Raw genomic sequence first — 15,725 nt, 5'->3', positions numbered from 1 at the left:
TATTACATTCATTTCTTCCTCCTTTCTAACTTCTTCATTCTCACATTAAACTTTTTTTATTTAAAAAAAAAAATTAAACGTTAAAGGGAGAAAGAAGGAAGAATAAAAAAGAAAACCCTTAATTTTGAGAGCTTATCAAATACTCTTTACCGATGTAAAGAAAGCTTGAGAATAATTTATTCTCACGTCCCTCTTTGACACTTGTTGGATATATATCCGTCCTTCACATGTCGTATCATAATCATATCATATCGTAAAAAACTTTGTGGTTATATCCTTCCCTAATTTATCATAGCCTTAACGTCCTTAGACATATCATAGTTGTGTCGTTACCTGAATGTACCTTAGTCATAACGTTACAGGAACGTATCCTAACGCTATCGTTCTATCAATCTATCATAATCCTATCCCTTTCTACCCATAACCTAATCGTATTATTTTATGAATCCATCGTGACCATGTCGTTTTTATCAATCTGTCATACCCATAGCACTTTGATACGTAACCAAACCATAACGTTTCATGAACATCTCATACTTCTATCGTTACATTACGTTTAGTGCATCTTTCTCGTATCCTATCTCAAATATACCATTGAACACATGGTACCGTAAGTATTATCATACAATTCACATATTATAACATATCATAAGCATATCGATTCACAAACATTTCACACATATCAATATATATGACACTTGCAGAACCACGGGCACAGTCAACATCAAATATAACCATACGGATGGTAAGGCCACCTACCTGATTAGCTTAGGCTGGTGTCCCCAATTTATCCTTAAGAAAGTTCGATTTGTCGTTTGTATTAAAGTCAACCTATATGAACATGACATCAATTTCAATCATTTCTTTAAATTTTATAATGCTCTAGTGTTATATTTCATGGGAATATTGCATGAGTAAAGTCTTGAAATGTCCATATGTTAAAACTGTTTAACACTTTCCAAATCTTGATTTTTGGCTGTTTTTTTTTTACTTGTGTTCCTAATATTATTTTTGTGTGTTTGTTACATTTTTTTTTAATTATGTTACCAATTCGCCAATTTAATCAATTCATCATTTATGTTTTTTTTTAATTATGTTAGTCATTACTTTTGGCTAATTTAATCTATTCTATTTATTTATTTATTTTTTTTTTATTTTTTTTGCTATTGATGGACATATCTTTCTAAAACATACCAAATAAAACTAAATAATTGGTTAGGGGAGGATATGAGATATAACTTAAGGTTAAATCTCTTTTTTCCATATGAGAATAACTCATTCTCATGTCCATCTTTGCTACCATGTACTAAATTAAGGATTTTATTTCTCTTGGGTCAAAACCATACTTAAGCACAAAATTGAAGTTGTAGTTAGTGAATTATAATATTTGACATGCTAATTTTCAAAATACTTTAAATGGGTGTAAAGAAAGCATGAAAATAACTTAGTGTCACTAATCTGACACGTGTTGGGCATGTACTGAACACTTGTTAATACAATGGATACATTACAAAGTTATAATCCATCGTATCAGACACTTGACTTTGAATATATTTTGAGAGTGAAACGTACATTAAGCTTGCTTTTAAGTATACAAATATATGAACTTATTTATATGAATTTATTTCTAATATAAAATTGATAAATTTTTTGAAATAATTCTTTTTAATTAATGTATCATTGTCACATCGGTGTCTAGTTTTTAAAGAATGACATGTTACTATTACGAACAGAAAAAGAAAACTGTAAAGATCAGAAGAATTGGGAGAAATCTCTCATCTAATTGAAGAATGACTAAATCAAATCTAATTCAAATAACTAGATCAAATCTAATCCAAATAACTCAATCAAATCTAATCCTAAGAGTTACCCTATCTATTTGGTATCATATTTATGTCTCGTATCTATATCTCATTTTTATTTTCATGACTCTAGATATTTTGCTTTTATAAATAGATATCTTCACGAAAATAAGTTTAATTTATGTTGAGATGGAGAATAAAAATTGACACTTAAAAGAACGTTGATACTTGGGACTTTGATTCCTCTTAGTGTGAAACTTGCATCTTGCAATTACTTGGGGGTAGAGAGTGTGTTTCACTTAAAATTCACTCAATAGAAAATAATCAAATAACGAACCATACTTGAGAGATGATAACTTTTTTTTTTTAATCTTTGAGAAATAAGAAAGAATAAAAATTAAAACATGGCATGAATCACATCTTCTTCAATCTTTGTTTTGTTCTCCTAAATGTAAAAAAGAAAAAAAAATATATTATATATTTTTAGATATAATTTAAGATGACATATTTAATAAAACTCCATCCAAACTTCTTCTCATAAATTTAATTATTATTTGTATACAATTGTTAATATGTAAGAAAATAGACGTACAAAATGTTTATACTATTGGTAATACACTAGTCTCGGTTGTTTGACTAAAACAATGCAATCATTGTCCAAACTAAAGAATTTGATTCGAAGCTATCTCCTAATAGAGGGAGGCTTAATTAGACTTTGTTGTAAGATTCGACCCTATCAATTTGAATAGCGTTCTCCAACTATAAATATTGAACTCCAAAGTATTAACGAGCAAAGTAAGTTTGTTGAAACTATCTATATAAGTGTTCCAAAGTGAGTCGTGGAGAAGATTTGCCTTAAAATCTAGTTCCAATTAAGGATGTTAATGACGAAAAAGTGCAAGCTGTTGGAAGGTTTGCCGTGAAAAATTTCAGAGGTGGTAGATATAATTTAATTTACAAGCATGTGGTGAATGGTCTTTACAGTCACATATAGGCTTTAACCCCAAATTTTATATTATTGTGATAGAAGCTATAAATGACAATAATATTCATTAGTCAGATATTACAATTGTGAAGAAGTTCGGTCATATGCATCGGACTACCGCCATCCTATAAGAAGCTATAAATGACAATAATATTCATTAGTCAGATATTGCAATTGTGAAGAAGTTCTTATCTTTTGACGAATTCATCAAATTCCCTCTTAGCAGTATAACTAGATTGCTTTCTTTAGACTTATAAGTCCTCTCTCTATATGTGCTTGTGGGAAACTAGATTGTTTTCTTTACTTACAATAAGTCCTCTCTCTATATGGGACATTACTCTCTTTTATCTATAAGAATGGCATAGCCAAAGTCCTCTCTATATGTGCTTGTGGGACACTAGATTGCTTTCTTTACTTACAATAAGTCCTCTCTCTATATGGGACATCTCTCTATATGGGACATTACTCTCTTTTATCTATAAGTCCTCTCTCTATATGGGACATTACTCTCTTTTATCTATAAGTCCTCTCTCTATATGGGACATTACTCTCTTTTATCTCTAAGTCCTCTCTCTATATGGGACATTACTCTCTTTTATCTATAAGTCCTCTCTCTATATGGGACATTTACTCTCTTTTATCTATAAGGCTTTCTTTACTTACATCTTTTATCTATAAGTCCTCTCTATATGGGACATTACTCTCTTTTATCTATAAGTCCTCTCTCTATATGGGACATTACTCTCTTTTATCTATAAGTTCTTTTATCTATAAGTCCTCTCTCTATATGGGACATTACTTATATGGGACATTTACTCTCTTTTATCTATAAGGCTTTCTTTACTTACATCTTTTATCTATAAGTCCTCTCTATATGGGACATTACTCTCTTTTATCTATACCTCTCTCTATATGGGACATTACTTATATGGGACATTTACTCTCTTTTATCTATAAGGCTTTCTTTACTTACATCTTTTATCTATAAGTCCTCTCTATTTCTTTACTTACATCTTTTATCTATAAGTCCTCTCTATATGGGACATTACTCTCTTTTATCTATAAGTTCTTTTATCTATAAGTCCTCTCTCTATATGGGACATTACTCTCTTTTATTATAAGTCCTCCATATCTTTTATCTATAAGTTCTTTTATCTATAAGTCCTCTCTCTATATGGGACATTACTCTCTTTTATCTATAAGTCCTCCATCTATATGGGACATTACTCTCTTTTATCTATAAGTCCTCCATCTATATGGGACATTACTCTCTTTTATCTATAAGTCCTCCATCTATATGGGACATTACTCTCTTTTATCTATAAGTCCTCCATCTATATGGGACATTACTCTCTTTTATCTATAAGTCCTCCATCTATATGGGACATTACTCTCTTTTATCTATAAGGCTTTCTTTACTTACAATAAGTCCTCTCTATATGGGATCTCTTGTACCCACCTTATACATAACATGTTAAATTAACTCATACTTAAAAAAAAATAATCTCTCTCTTTTGGAGATTCGAGGTATCGATCCACGTACCCCGTACCTCTCGCATGCTAAGCAAGCACTCTACCATCTCTCTCTTTTGGAGATTCGAGGTATCGATCCACGTACCCCGTACCTCTCGCATGCTAAGCAAGCACTCTACCATCTGAGCTACATCCCCACAATTTTTGCATCACAAAACCGCAAGCACTCTACCATCTGAGCTACATCCCCACAATTTTTGCATCACAAAACCCTAAATTTCCCGTCATCAATAATAGTGAAAATGAAGAAATATTACTACCCAACATGACATGAATAAGGAAAAATTGAAAAGAAATAATATATTTAATAATAGATAGTCTTATTTTTGGAGATGTGGGGTATCGACCCCCGTACCTCTTCGCATGCAAAGCGAGCGCTCTACCATCTAAGCTACATCCACATGATTTGTTCATCATAAAACCCTAAATGTCCCATCATCAATAATAGTGAAAATAAAAAAATATCAAAATATTAATAACAAATAGTTTGGTTTGGTGATGCGGGCATCGATAATTGTGAAAATGAAAAAATATAATAACAAATTAAATACTTTCTTTTGGAGATGCGGGCTATCAATCCCCGTATAACTCGCATGCAAAGCGAGCGCTCTACCATCTAAGCTACATCTCCACAATTTTTACGTCACAAAACCCTAAACGTCTCATCATGAATAATAGTGAAAATGAAAAAAATATCGCTACTCAATATGTCATAAATAAGGAAATATTGAATAGAAATAAAATAGTAATAACGAATAGTTTCTTTTGGAGATGCGAGGTATCGATCCCTGTATCTCTCGCATGCTACATTCCCACGATTTTACATCAAAAAACTCTAAACTTCCCGTCATCAATGATATTGAAACTGAAAAACTATCCCCGCTCATTATGTAGTAAATAAGGAAAAATTTAAAAGAACTAATATATTTAATAATCGTTTCCTTTGTTGATGCCTGGTATCGATCCCAGTACTTCTCACATGGGATGTAAACGCTCTACCATCTAAGCTATATCCTCAAGATTCTTATGTCACAAAATCCTAAATATCTCGTCATCAATAATAGTGAAAATAAAAAAATAACGCTATTCATTATGTCATAAATAAGGAAAAATTGAATAGAAATAAAGTAATAACGAATAGTTTCTTTTGGAGACATGGGGTATCGATCCGATCCCCGTACCTCTCGCATGCTAAGCAAGCAATCTACCATCTAAGCTACATTCCCACAATACTTATATCAGAAAATCCTAAATGTCCGGTCATCAATTCTAGTGAAAATGAAAAAATATCTCCGCTAATTATGTCATAAATAAGAAAAGGTTGAATAGAAGTAAAATATTAATAACAAATAGTTTCTTTTGGAGATGTGGGATATCCCCTTACCTCTTGCATGTTAAATGAGCTCTACCATTGCATGTTAAATGAGCTCTACCATCTAAGCTACATCCCACAATTCTTGCATCATAAAACCCTAAATTTCCCATCATAAGCTACATCCCCACAATTCTTGCATCATAATACCCTAAATTTCCCATCATAAGCTACATCCCCACAATTCTTGCATCATAATACATTTCCCATCATAAGCTACATCCCCACAATTCTTGCATCATAACCCTAAATTTCCCATCATAAGCTACATCCCCACAATTCTTGCATCATAATACCCTAAATTTCCCATCATAAGCTACATCCCCACAATTCTTGCATCATAATACATTTCCCATCATAAGCTACATCCCTACAATTCTTGCATCATAATACATTTCCCATCATAAGCTACATCACCACAATTCTTGCATCATAATACATTTCCCATCATAATACATCCCCACAATTCTTGCATCATAATACATCCCCACAATTCTTGCATCATAATACATTTCCTATCATAAGCTACATCCCACCCCACAATTCTTGCATCATAATACATTTCCCATCATAAGCTACATCCCACCCCACAATTCTTGCAAAATAATACATTTCCCATCATAAGCTACATCCCGAGCTACATCCCCACAATTGTTGCATGATAAAACCCTCAAATTCCCATCATCAATAATAGTGAAAATGAAGAAAATCTAGAGATGCAGGGTATCGATCCCCATACCTCTCGCATGCAAAGCGAGTGCTCTACCATCTAATCTAAGCTATATCCCCACAATTCTGATGTCACAAAGTCCTAAACATTTCGTCATCAATAATAGTGAAAATGAAAAACTATCCTTGCTCATTATGTCCTGAATTAGAAAAAATTGAAAAGAAATAACATATTTAGTAATCGATTCAATCGGAGATGCAAGGTATTGATCCCCATACTTTCCACATGGGAAATGAACTCTCTACCATTTGAACTACATCCCTATGATTCTTACATCAAAAAACCCTAAATGTCGCTTCATCAATAATTGTGAAAATGAAAAAGTATCTCTACATATTATGTCATAAATAAGAAAATATTGAATAGAAATAAAATATTAATAATAAATAGTTTCTTTTGGAGATGCGAGGTATCGATCCTCGTACCTCTCGTATGCTAAGTCGTACCTCTCGCATGCTAAGCGAAGCTACATCCCCACAATTCTTGCATCACAAAACCCTAAATTTTCCATCATCAATAATAGTGAAAATGAAGAATATTGCTACTCAACCTGTCATGAATAAGGAAAAATTGAAAAGAAATAATTTTCAATAATATATTTAATAATAGATAGTTTTATTTTGGAGATGCGTGCTATCAACCTATCCCCGTACCTCTCGCATGCAAAGCAAGCGGTCTACCATTTGAGCTACATCCCCACGATTCTTATGTCACAAAATCCTAAACGTCTCGTCATCAATAATAGTGACATGAAAAACTATCCCTGCTCATTATGGCGTAAATAAGAAAAAATTGAAAAGAAATAATATATTTAGTGATCGATTCATTTAGAGATGCATGGTATCAACCCCGTACTTTCCACATCAGAAGTGAGCGCTCTACTATCTGAACTACATCCCCACGATTCTTACATCAGAAAACCCTAAACCTCCCGTCATCAATAATTGTAAAAATGAAAAAATATCTACGCTCATTATTTCATAAACAAGGAAAGATGGAATAATATATTTAGTGATAATGAAAAAATATCTCCGCTCATTATTTCATAAGTTTAGTGATCGATTCATTTGGAGATGCAAGGTATCGATCTCCGTACTTTCCACACCGGAAGCGAGCGCTCTACCATCTGAGCTACATCCCCACGATTCTTACATTAAAAAATCCTAAACCTCCCGTCATCAGTAATTGTGAAAATGAAAAATATCTCCGCTCATTATTTCATAAATAAGGAAAGATGTAATAGAAATAAAATATTAATAACATAGTTTACATACGTGTCACTTGTGTTATTTTAATGTGTTTATTTACTTGGTAAATGTCTTTCATACTACAATCTCATGAAGGGGCATTTTGAGAATCCAACTTTCATACCACTAGACCAAATGCCCTTGTTATACCACTTGAAACATATGTATGAAGCCTTACCCTTGTTATACCACTTGAAACATATGTATGAAGCCTTACCCTTGTTATACCACTTGAAACATATGTATGAATTCTTACCCTTGTTATACCACTTGAAACATATGTATGAAGCCTTACCTTGTTATACCACTTGAAACATATGTATGAAGCCTTACCCTTGTTATACCACTTGAAACATATGTATGAAGCCTTAGGCCTAGGTATTAAGGTCGTATTTTGTCGTATTGCAGGAAACACGTGAAGTCCTCGGATGTAGAATTTGTCTTGGAGAATAAAGTCTTGGGATGAGACGTTAAGAAAGACTTGAGCCAAATAAAGCCTTGGGATTGGATGTTAAGAAAGACTTTGAGCCAAATAAAGCCTTGGGATGGGATGTTAAGAAAGACTTTGAGCCAAATAAAGCCTTGGGATGGGATGTTAAGAAAGACTTTGAGTATTAAGAGCATGATGGTAAGTATAAAATGTCCAGTATGAAGTTAGGTTGATTTCAAATATGAAGTCCTTAGATAAGAAAAGATTTAGACATAGGGGCATTTCAAGAATTAAACTCAAAACCTCTTGCATCCCAAGTGAGAATCATACCACTAAACCAAATGTCTTTTCTTGAACACCCAATATTTTTAGCTTCTACTCAAATATATTTTTCTCTTAGTAGTTGGAGGGCTATAAAACGAAAAGTTGAATTGTTATAATATACCACGGTTATCAAATAAACCAACAACCCAACAAAATAAACAAACTAATCAAATAAACCAACAACCCAAGAAAAGGCGAGTATGAAAAGACGTATCGCGTAACTGTCCCTGTAAGCAGCTTCATTCTTTCTTGATCTATGAACCGACTTTATGAAAAAAATCAGTTTTTCAGCTGAAAGTGTGACTATTGGGTATGGATAAGCAGGACCTCTTGGTTCGGGGGAAACCAGAGATGTTGGCTAAGAAAGCTAAGCAGGCAAGTACAGGACGGACAAAATGCACATACAAATTGATTGACATGATCCCTCTCCCTCTATCTTTGGCTAGTTGGCTAGTTGCACGATAATCGGGAAAGCATACCAGGTAGGGAAAGAAAGGCTGCTCCATCTCCTGTAAGGCCAACCCTCAACGGCGAGCTCACCAGGAAATGCTATACGTCCGATAGAAGTCCAAGGTTTCATCTACTACGGACCAGGAAGCTCTTGGAAGAGCTATCGTGAAATGAGAAATACATTCGATTATGGCAACTAATAGATAGCAAACTTTTTGGTAGAAACTGAATGATCCCTTGGCTCGGGCAAGAAAAGGAAAAGGTAGTCGTACTCCTACCTTTTCCATCGGACGATAGGAAAGTTTAAGCTGAAAGATTGAATCATACCTGATAAGAAAGGCAGACTTAGCAGGTTTCTCTATACATATAAACATATCAGACCCATTTGCAAGCCACTTTATGAAAGGCTAAAAAAGAATCCAAAGCCGTGGGCAGAAGAACACATCAAAATAGTCCAAAAAATCAAATCCTTTGTGAAGTCAATTCCGTGTTTATCGCTGATAAACCCAAGGGCTAGTTTAATAGTGGAGACCGACGCATCCGATATTGGATATGGAGGAATCCTGAAACAGTCCCTTGACAAGAAAGAATCCATTGTCCGTTTCCATTCGGGAATATGGAATTCTACTAAAAACAAATTACTCAACAGTAAAGAAAGAAATACTTTCAATACTACTGTGTACAAAAATTTCAAAGTGATTTAATTAACAAAAGCTTTGTTATCAAAACAGATTCAAGGGCATCTAAATTTGTTTTAGAAGAAGATGGCAAGAATCTTGTGTCTAAACAAATTTTTGCTAGATGGCAAGCCATTTCATCTTTCTTCGACTTCCAAATTTTGCCTATAAAAGGGGTCGAAAACCCCTTGGCAGATTACCTCTCAAGAGAGTTCTTACTCTCAAAGAAAAGTTCTCCCCAACACCAATCTCCTTCTCCCAGTAATGACTGGAAAGAAAGTGATCGAAAATTGGAAGAAGCCCAATGCTTCTTCAAGACCACCTACTCCAATGACGTCTGACAGCTATGCAATGGATGCTGGTTTCACCTTGGTGACCAGGTCTAAAGCAAAGCTTTCTAAAAAACAAGCGGAGGTTATCACTCCGGTGAGACCTTCTGCCTCTTCAACACGGCCATCTACCGTTACTCCATCGAGACCTACTGTCTCTTCCACTTCAAAGGGACCTTCTGTCCCCTCAACCTACTCGGATGCGGTTGTTCCCGTTCGATTTTCTCCAGTTCCTGAAATCAGGACCTATTTTAAAAAATCTGTGTCTATACCATAAGCTATGGTAGAACCAGAATACGACGACCCGAAAATCGGTGAAGTCGTTAAAAAAGCCTATCCATCGGGATTCTTTTATATCCCAGAAGATCTTCATAAAACCAGAAGGTTTTATGAATTTATTCTAGTCGACACAAAGTCCGTTGAAATTACTCATATTTCGAGTCGCGATGATCCTTCGAAAATCGCGTATTCAAAATTAAAAATTTTTAAAGTCATGAACCCGACGTATTGGAATCAAGATCCATACACGGAGAAGACTTTTTCAAAACCTTTTGTTCCTCATTCTTACTCATACAGAGACTATCAGATGACATGGTTCAATGTCATTTGGTATCAAAATTACGAGCACTCGTGGTTTATTCAATTCTGCCAGAATGCTCATAAAATTCATTACCCATTTTGGTTTATCAAATGGTGGAAAATCTTTGGATCAACCAAAGATATATTTCCAGTCCCAATACAGGGATTGTGCCACTACTTCATTCAAAATATATTCAAAACCCCATTTCCATTAACCATGTGCTTTTGCGTATACTTTCAAATTCCTTGGATTTTAACTTGGAATTTTCAAATTAAAGAAACCGAAGACCAAATAAAACAAGTCTTCAAAACTATCAAAATCAAATGGTGGGATAAATATACTTATACCCACGCAGACATCAAAGCGGTAAAGGTCTGGCTATCTGAGAATGACCACCTTCAGGATTTATCCAAGAAGAGGACCTCGGAATTCCTTAATTCAAAGTCGAAGCTACTCGCTGCATTAGCCCAGACAACTTCAGAAGCTGATTTTCAAAAGCTTCTTCAAGAGGTCGCATCAGTCGGTTCGACGTCTTCTCCTTCTATTGTAAATGAAGAAGATGAAGACACGATTTATGATCTCAATAATCCATTTTTGGATTCTCAACCACCTTTGTAAATATCATCATCAATGACTGAATAGTCGTTAAACTATTTGTAAAAAAATTAAAATAAATTCGTTGGTGAAATATGTCAGGATGAAACATTTCTCCTCACATATCTGATCATGTTTGTTTGTCTTGAATCTTTTCCTTTATTATTTTCACTTTTCCCATTTGTATTATTATTTTCACCTTTATTTTCACTTTTCCCATCATCACATTATTGATGATTATGGATTTCCACATTCGTCAAATTATTGATGAGTATGGATTTTCACTTTCATCTCATTATTGATGAAGTGAAATAAATAACCTATAAATAACCTTCAAAATAATACAATTATTCAATCAATAAATGTATTAAATTATAAGGAAGAACAAATTTCTTTTTTAAAGGAAGAAATTTCATTCAAAAGAATAGAAGATGTGGAGCTTCAATTACTCTATGTTTGCTACTATGTTTAGGATTTACTAATTGGACACGAGTTCTTGGATTTAGGGGATTGTTTTATGTAATTTTCAACTACAACTTATGTTTTCAAATTTTTAGGTCATAATTTAGGTAGTGGTTGTATATTATGGATGAACACTAGAGTTTCTATCCCGTTCACCACAATTACTATAGTTTTTGTTTGAAGGCTATAATTGTCATCTATGTTGTATGGCAATAAAATTTGTTTAGATGAAATTTTAGTTAAAGTTGCATATTCTACTTCTTGCTAGTAAAAAATTTGTTTCTTAGCATAATATGAATTTAGTTGCAGAGTTATTAGGAATAAGATGGAGAAAGAAATTTTCTTTAAAATAATAAACAGACCCAAGTTCATCTTTGTTGTTGTGTAATTGTGATTTTACAAAAAGCTTAACTAATATGAAATATCAAGGTAAATCAAGAATATGTCCTACACGTCATTCAAGGTAAATCAAGAATATGTTCTTAATCGCGACCTTAAGCTAGGATATTACTTCTTGTTATGTTTTTAGGATCTTAGAACTTAGAGGTCATCGTGTCATGTATCATATACTGATCCTGGAAACCTTCCCCTAAAATAACCTTCAATTTTCTCCCCATGAACACATGAATGGTGTCGTCATAATCATGTAATCCTACTGGTAAATCGTGGTGCAGGACATCTCGTTTAGCTGATGGGAAAGGTAGGCCTATCATAACATCCAGCTCATGATACATATTGCATGACATCCTACCTAAAGATGAATATGGGCCTTTGAGTACACACGTAATGCAGATAATGGTTACTTATGGGTATGGATCCTACCAACTTATTTAACATGTTATTCACATAGTTCTAGGTACTTGGTACATGGATTATTGATGAACCTAGGTTTATACATAATGTCATGGGTTAGGCTTTAGGAGTTGAGGTTTTAGCTTAGGAAAACATTAGAGGGTAACCTAACGTGGACTAATTCGTGTGAAAATCTACTAGCACTTTCAGGACCTCTTTCATTCTTGATTTTTCTGAATCTTCTGCCAGAAAAGTCTTCTCCGATCAGAGCCTTCCTTTTTTTAAACACCTTGTAATTCTTATTCTATAAAAAATTTAATGATTTGGGAAGTTTGTAAAAATTAGAAAATGTACCATTTTCTCAATGTTTTTTCAATTTTACTTGTTCTTTGCTTCTAGATACAACCTAGTAGGGATTATACACCATCTCTTATTGGAGACCTTGAGTGTTGCAAATTCTACTCTCCTTTGAAAACTTTCGGTCATCGAAAGTGCTTATTCTAAAAGAGGTCAGGGTACAAGGTTCTTATTTGCCTTCTGTTTCCCAAGTGGCTTCTTCTACTCTATGATTCTTCCATAGGACGTTAACAAGAGAGATTTCCTTGTTTCTCAATCATTTCACTTTCTTGTCTATTATTTGAATCAGGTCTTCTTTATATGTTAGGTCATCTCTCAAGAAGAGAGTTTCATGAGCCAGTACGTGCGAACGATCTAGGGTATACTTCCGTAGTATGGATACATGAAAGATATTATGTACTGCAGACAAGTTTGGGCATTGCCCGATTCTATAGGCCACAAATCCAATCCTTTCTAATATCTCAAGGGGACGGATAAACCTAGGGCTTAGCTTCCCCTTTTTACCCTACCTGAGCACCCCTCTCATGGGGTGCTACCTTTAGGAATATATGATCACCTACCTACAATTCCATGTCCTTGTGCCTTAGGTCTGCATAGCTTTTCTCTGGGCTTTGTGCGGTTTATATCCTAGCTTTAATCTTCTGGACTACAGCGTTGGTAATTTGCACCAGCTCTGGCCCAATAGTTGTCGTTTGCCCCCCTTCTTCCCGAAAGATAGGGGATCGAAATCTTCGTCCATAGAGAACCTCGTATGTGGCCATTTGTATGGTGGCTTGGCAAATATTATTATAAGCGAATTTCATAAGGGGTAGGTACTTAACATGTCTTCCAATATTTGCTTGAGCATTTTTGTTTGACCATCTTTTTATGGGTGGAATATCGTACTATAACTGCATACCCAATGCCTTTTATTAAAATTTCTAGAAGGGAGATTTAAATCTGGCATCTCGGTCTAATACTATTGCCTTTTGTTGAATTTTAAGAAGTGTACCCAATACCTTTACTGATGAATATTCATTTTTAATGTTAGCAAGAGTAGCTTAGTTGGGAGATTGTTAGACTGAAGATTTGAAGGTCACACTTGTTTTATCCACGTTCACGTTCACCGCACCTGTTTCAATTTGCATAACCTGACTATTCAATAAAAAATTAGTCATTATTTCTTTTTAAAATCTCAATGAATCAGCGAAAATATCTTTACCGATAAATTTTCATTTCTAATGATTGCGGGGATAGCTCAGTTGGGAGAGCGTCAGACTTAAGATCTAAAGGTCACGTGTTCGATCCACGTTCACCGCACTTGGTTCACGTTGCATAATTTGAATATTCTTTTCAAAATTAGTGATTATTTATGTTTAAAATATAATGAATTAGTGGAAATACGGTCACGTTTTTTATCCAACTGGTATAGGTTGACTAAGTTGCATAACTTGACTATGGAATCTAAAACATGTTATTTGGGATCACTTAGTTGCGATTATAACACCTTATAGTTTAGTTGATTATTATTTCTTTTTAAAATATAATGAATTAGTGGAAATACGTTAGCAGGGATAGCTCAGTTGGGAGAGTGTCAAACTAAAGATTTGAAGGTGACGTGTTTGTTTAATCTCCACGTTCACCGCACCTGTTTCCATTTGCATAAGCTGACTATTCAATAAAAATTTAGTTATTATTTATTTTTAAAATTTCAATAAATAATGAATTAGCATAAAATTTCAATAAATAATGAATTAGCATAAATACCTTTACTTATGATTTTTTTTTTCAAATATTAGCGAAGATAACTCGGTTTCACCACACCTGATTCACGTCACATAACTTGACTCCTAACTATTCAATTTAAAATTAGTGATTATTTCTTTTTAAAATATCAATGAATTATTATTTCTTTTTAAAATATCAATGAATGTTAGTGGGGATAGCTTAGTTGGGAGAGCGTCACTGTAGATCTCAAGGTTACGAGTTCGAGTTGAAGGAAGTGTCATAAGGCTAACTTTTTTTTCAATTTTATTTGATTTTATTTCAATTTTGTCAAACTCACTCAGGTACTCATCTCAATCATATGAGCCTTGTTGGCCTTCAATAACAATCATTTCAGCCTTGTTGGCGTTCAATAAGAGAGACCTTGGAAATAACCTGTAACTATTCAACTGGATTATCACATTAACAATTTGAATCAAATAAAGTGACATTAACCATTTGAATCACCTCAACCCCACTTGTTGAACTTGACCAAATGTCTATAACATAACACTAACAAAGGTACAAAGTAACACAAACAAAGGTACAAAGTAACACTAACAAAGGTACAAAGTTCATAAAAGTCTTTTTAATCTAAAATATCATTGAACTAGATCATTATAGTGCCTCTCAAACGTAGGTAAAGTTTCAATTCAGGTCTCCTTGTCAAACTCACTCAGGTGCTCATCTAAACCATGATGGCGTTCAACAAGAGAGACCTCGAAAATAGCCGGATTATCGTATTAACCATTTGAATCACCTCAACCCCACTCGTTGAAATTGAAACAAATATCTATAACATAACACTAACATAGGTACGATGTTCATAAAAGTCTTTTTAATCTGAGATACTATTGAACTTGACCATTAAAGTTCCCCTCAAAATGAGGTAAAGTTTAAATATAATTGGTGACAAAAGATGAAACTATAAAATAAAAAGAAATAAGAAAATAATATTCAATTTTAGAGAATCAAACCAGAATCTCCTAGGTAAAAGCCAAATATCCAAACCGTTGGACAACAATGAATTTTTGGTGTAGTTGTCCTAAAGTCTTTTGTCTAATCGCTGAAGAGTTTTACTATGATGTTTTAGGTAATGTCTAACTCTTCGACACGTCGTTTCATGTGTGTGATAGAGTTCTCAGAGTTACCGCGACGTTTTGAGCTATTTGATCGTGTGGCTGTTTCTTCAAAAGGGTCAACATCAAACGTCAGGTCTTTGATTGGCAACCCATCCAGAGGAGCATCGATTGCATCGATTCCATCAACAGTCTTCCCATGAGTTTATGGTGCATGACCCATTTTTTATACCATTCAC

General features: G+C 34.0%; 1 non-coding gene across 1 annotated transcript; it reads left to right on the top strand.

Annotated features, from left to right (window-relative positions):
- The first annotated feature begins 13,890 nt into the window (after positions 1-13,890).
- Positions 13,891-13,963, top strand: TRNAL-UAA (transfer RNA leucine (anticodon UAA)). The gene has a single exon. It is a non-coding gene; the product is annotated as a tRNA-Leu (tRNA).
- The last annotated feature ends 1,762 nt before the right edge of the window (positions 13,964-15,725 follow it).

Source organism: Cucurbita pepo, chromosome 10 (genome assembly GCF_057944985.1).
Source record: "Cucurbita pepo subsp. pepo isolate OVF chromosome 10, ASM5794498v1, whole genome shotgun sequence".
NCBI classification, from domain to species: domain Eukaryota; kingdom Viridiplantae; phylum Streptophyta; class Magnoliopsida; order Cucurbitales; family Cucurbitaceae; genus Cucurbita; species Cucurbita pepo.
The sequence above is the reverse complement of the archived record's forward strand: the minus strand, read 5'-3'. Positions and strand labels throughout refer to the sequence as shown.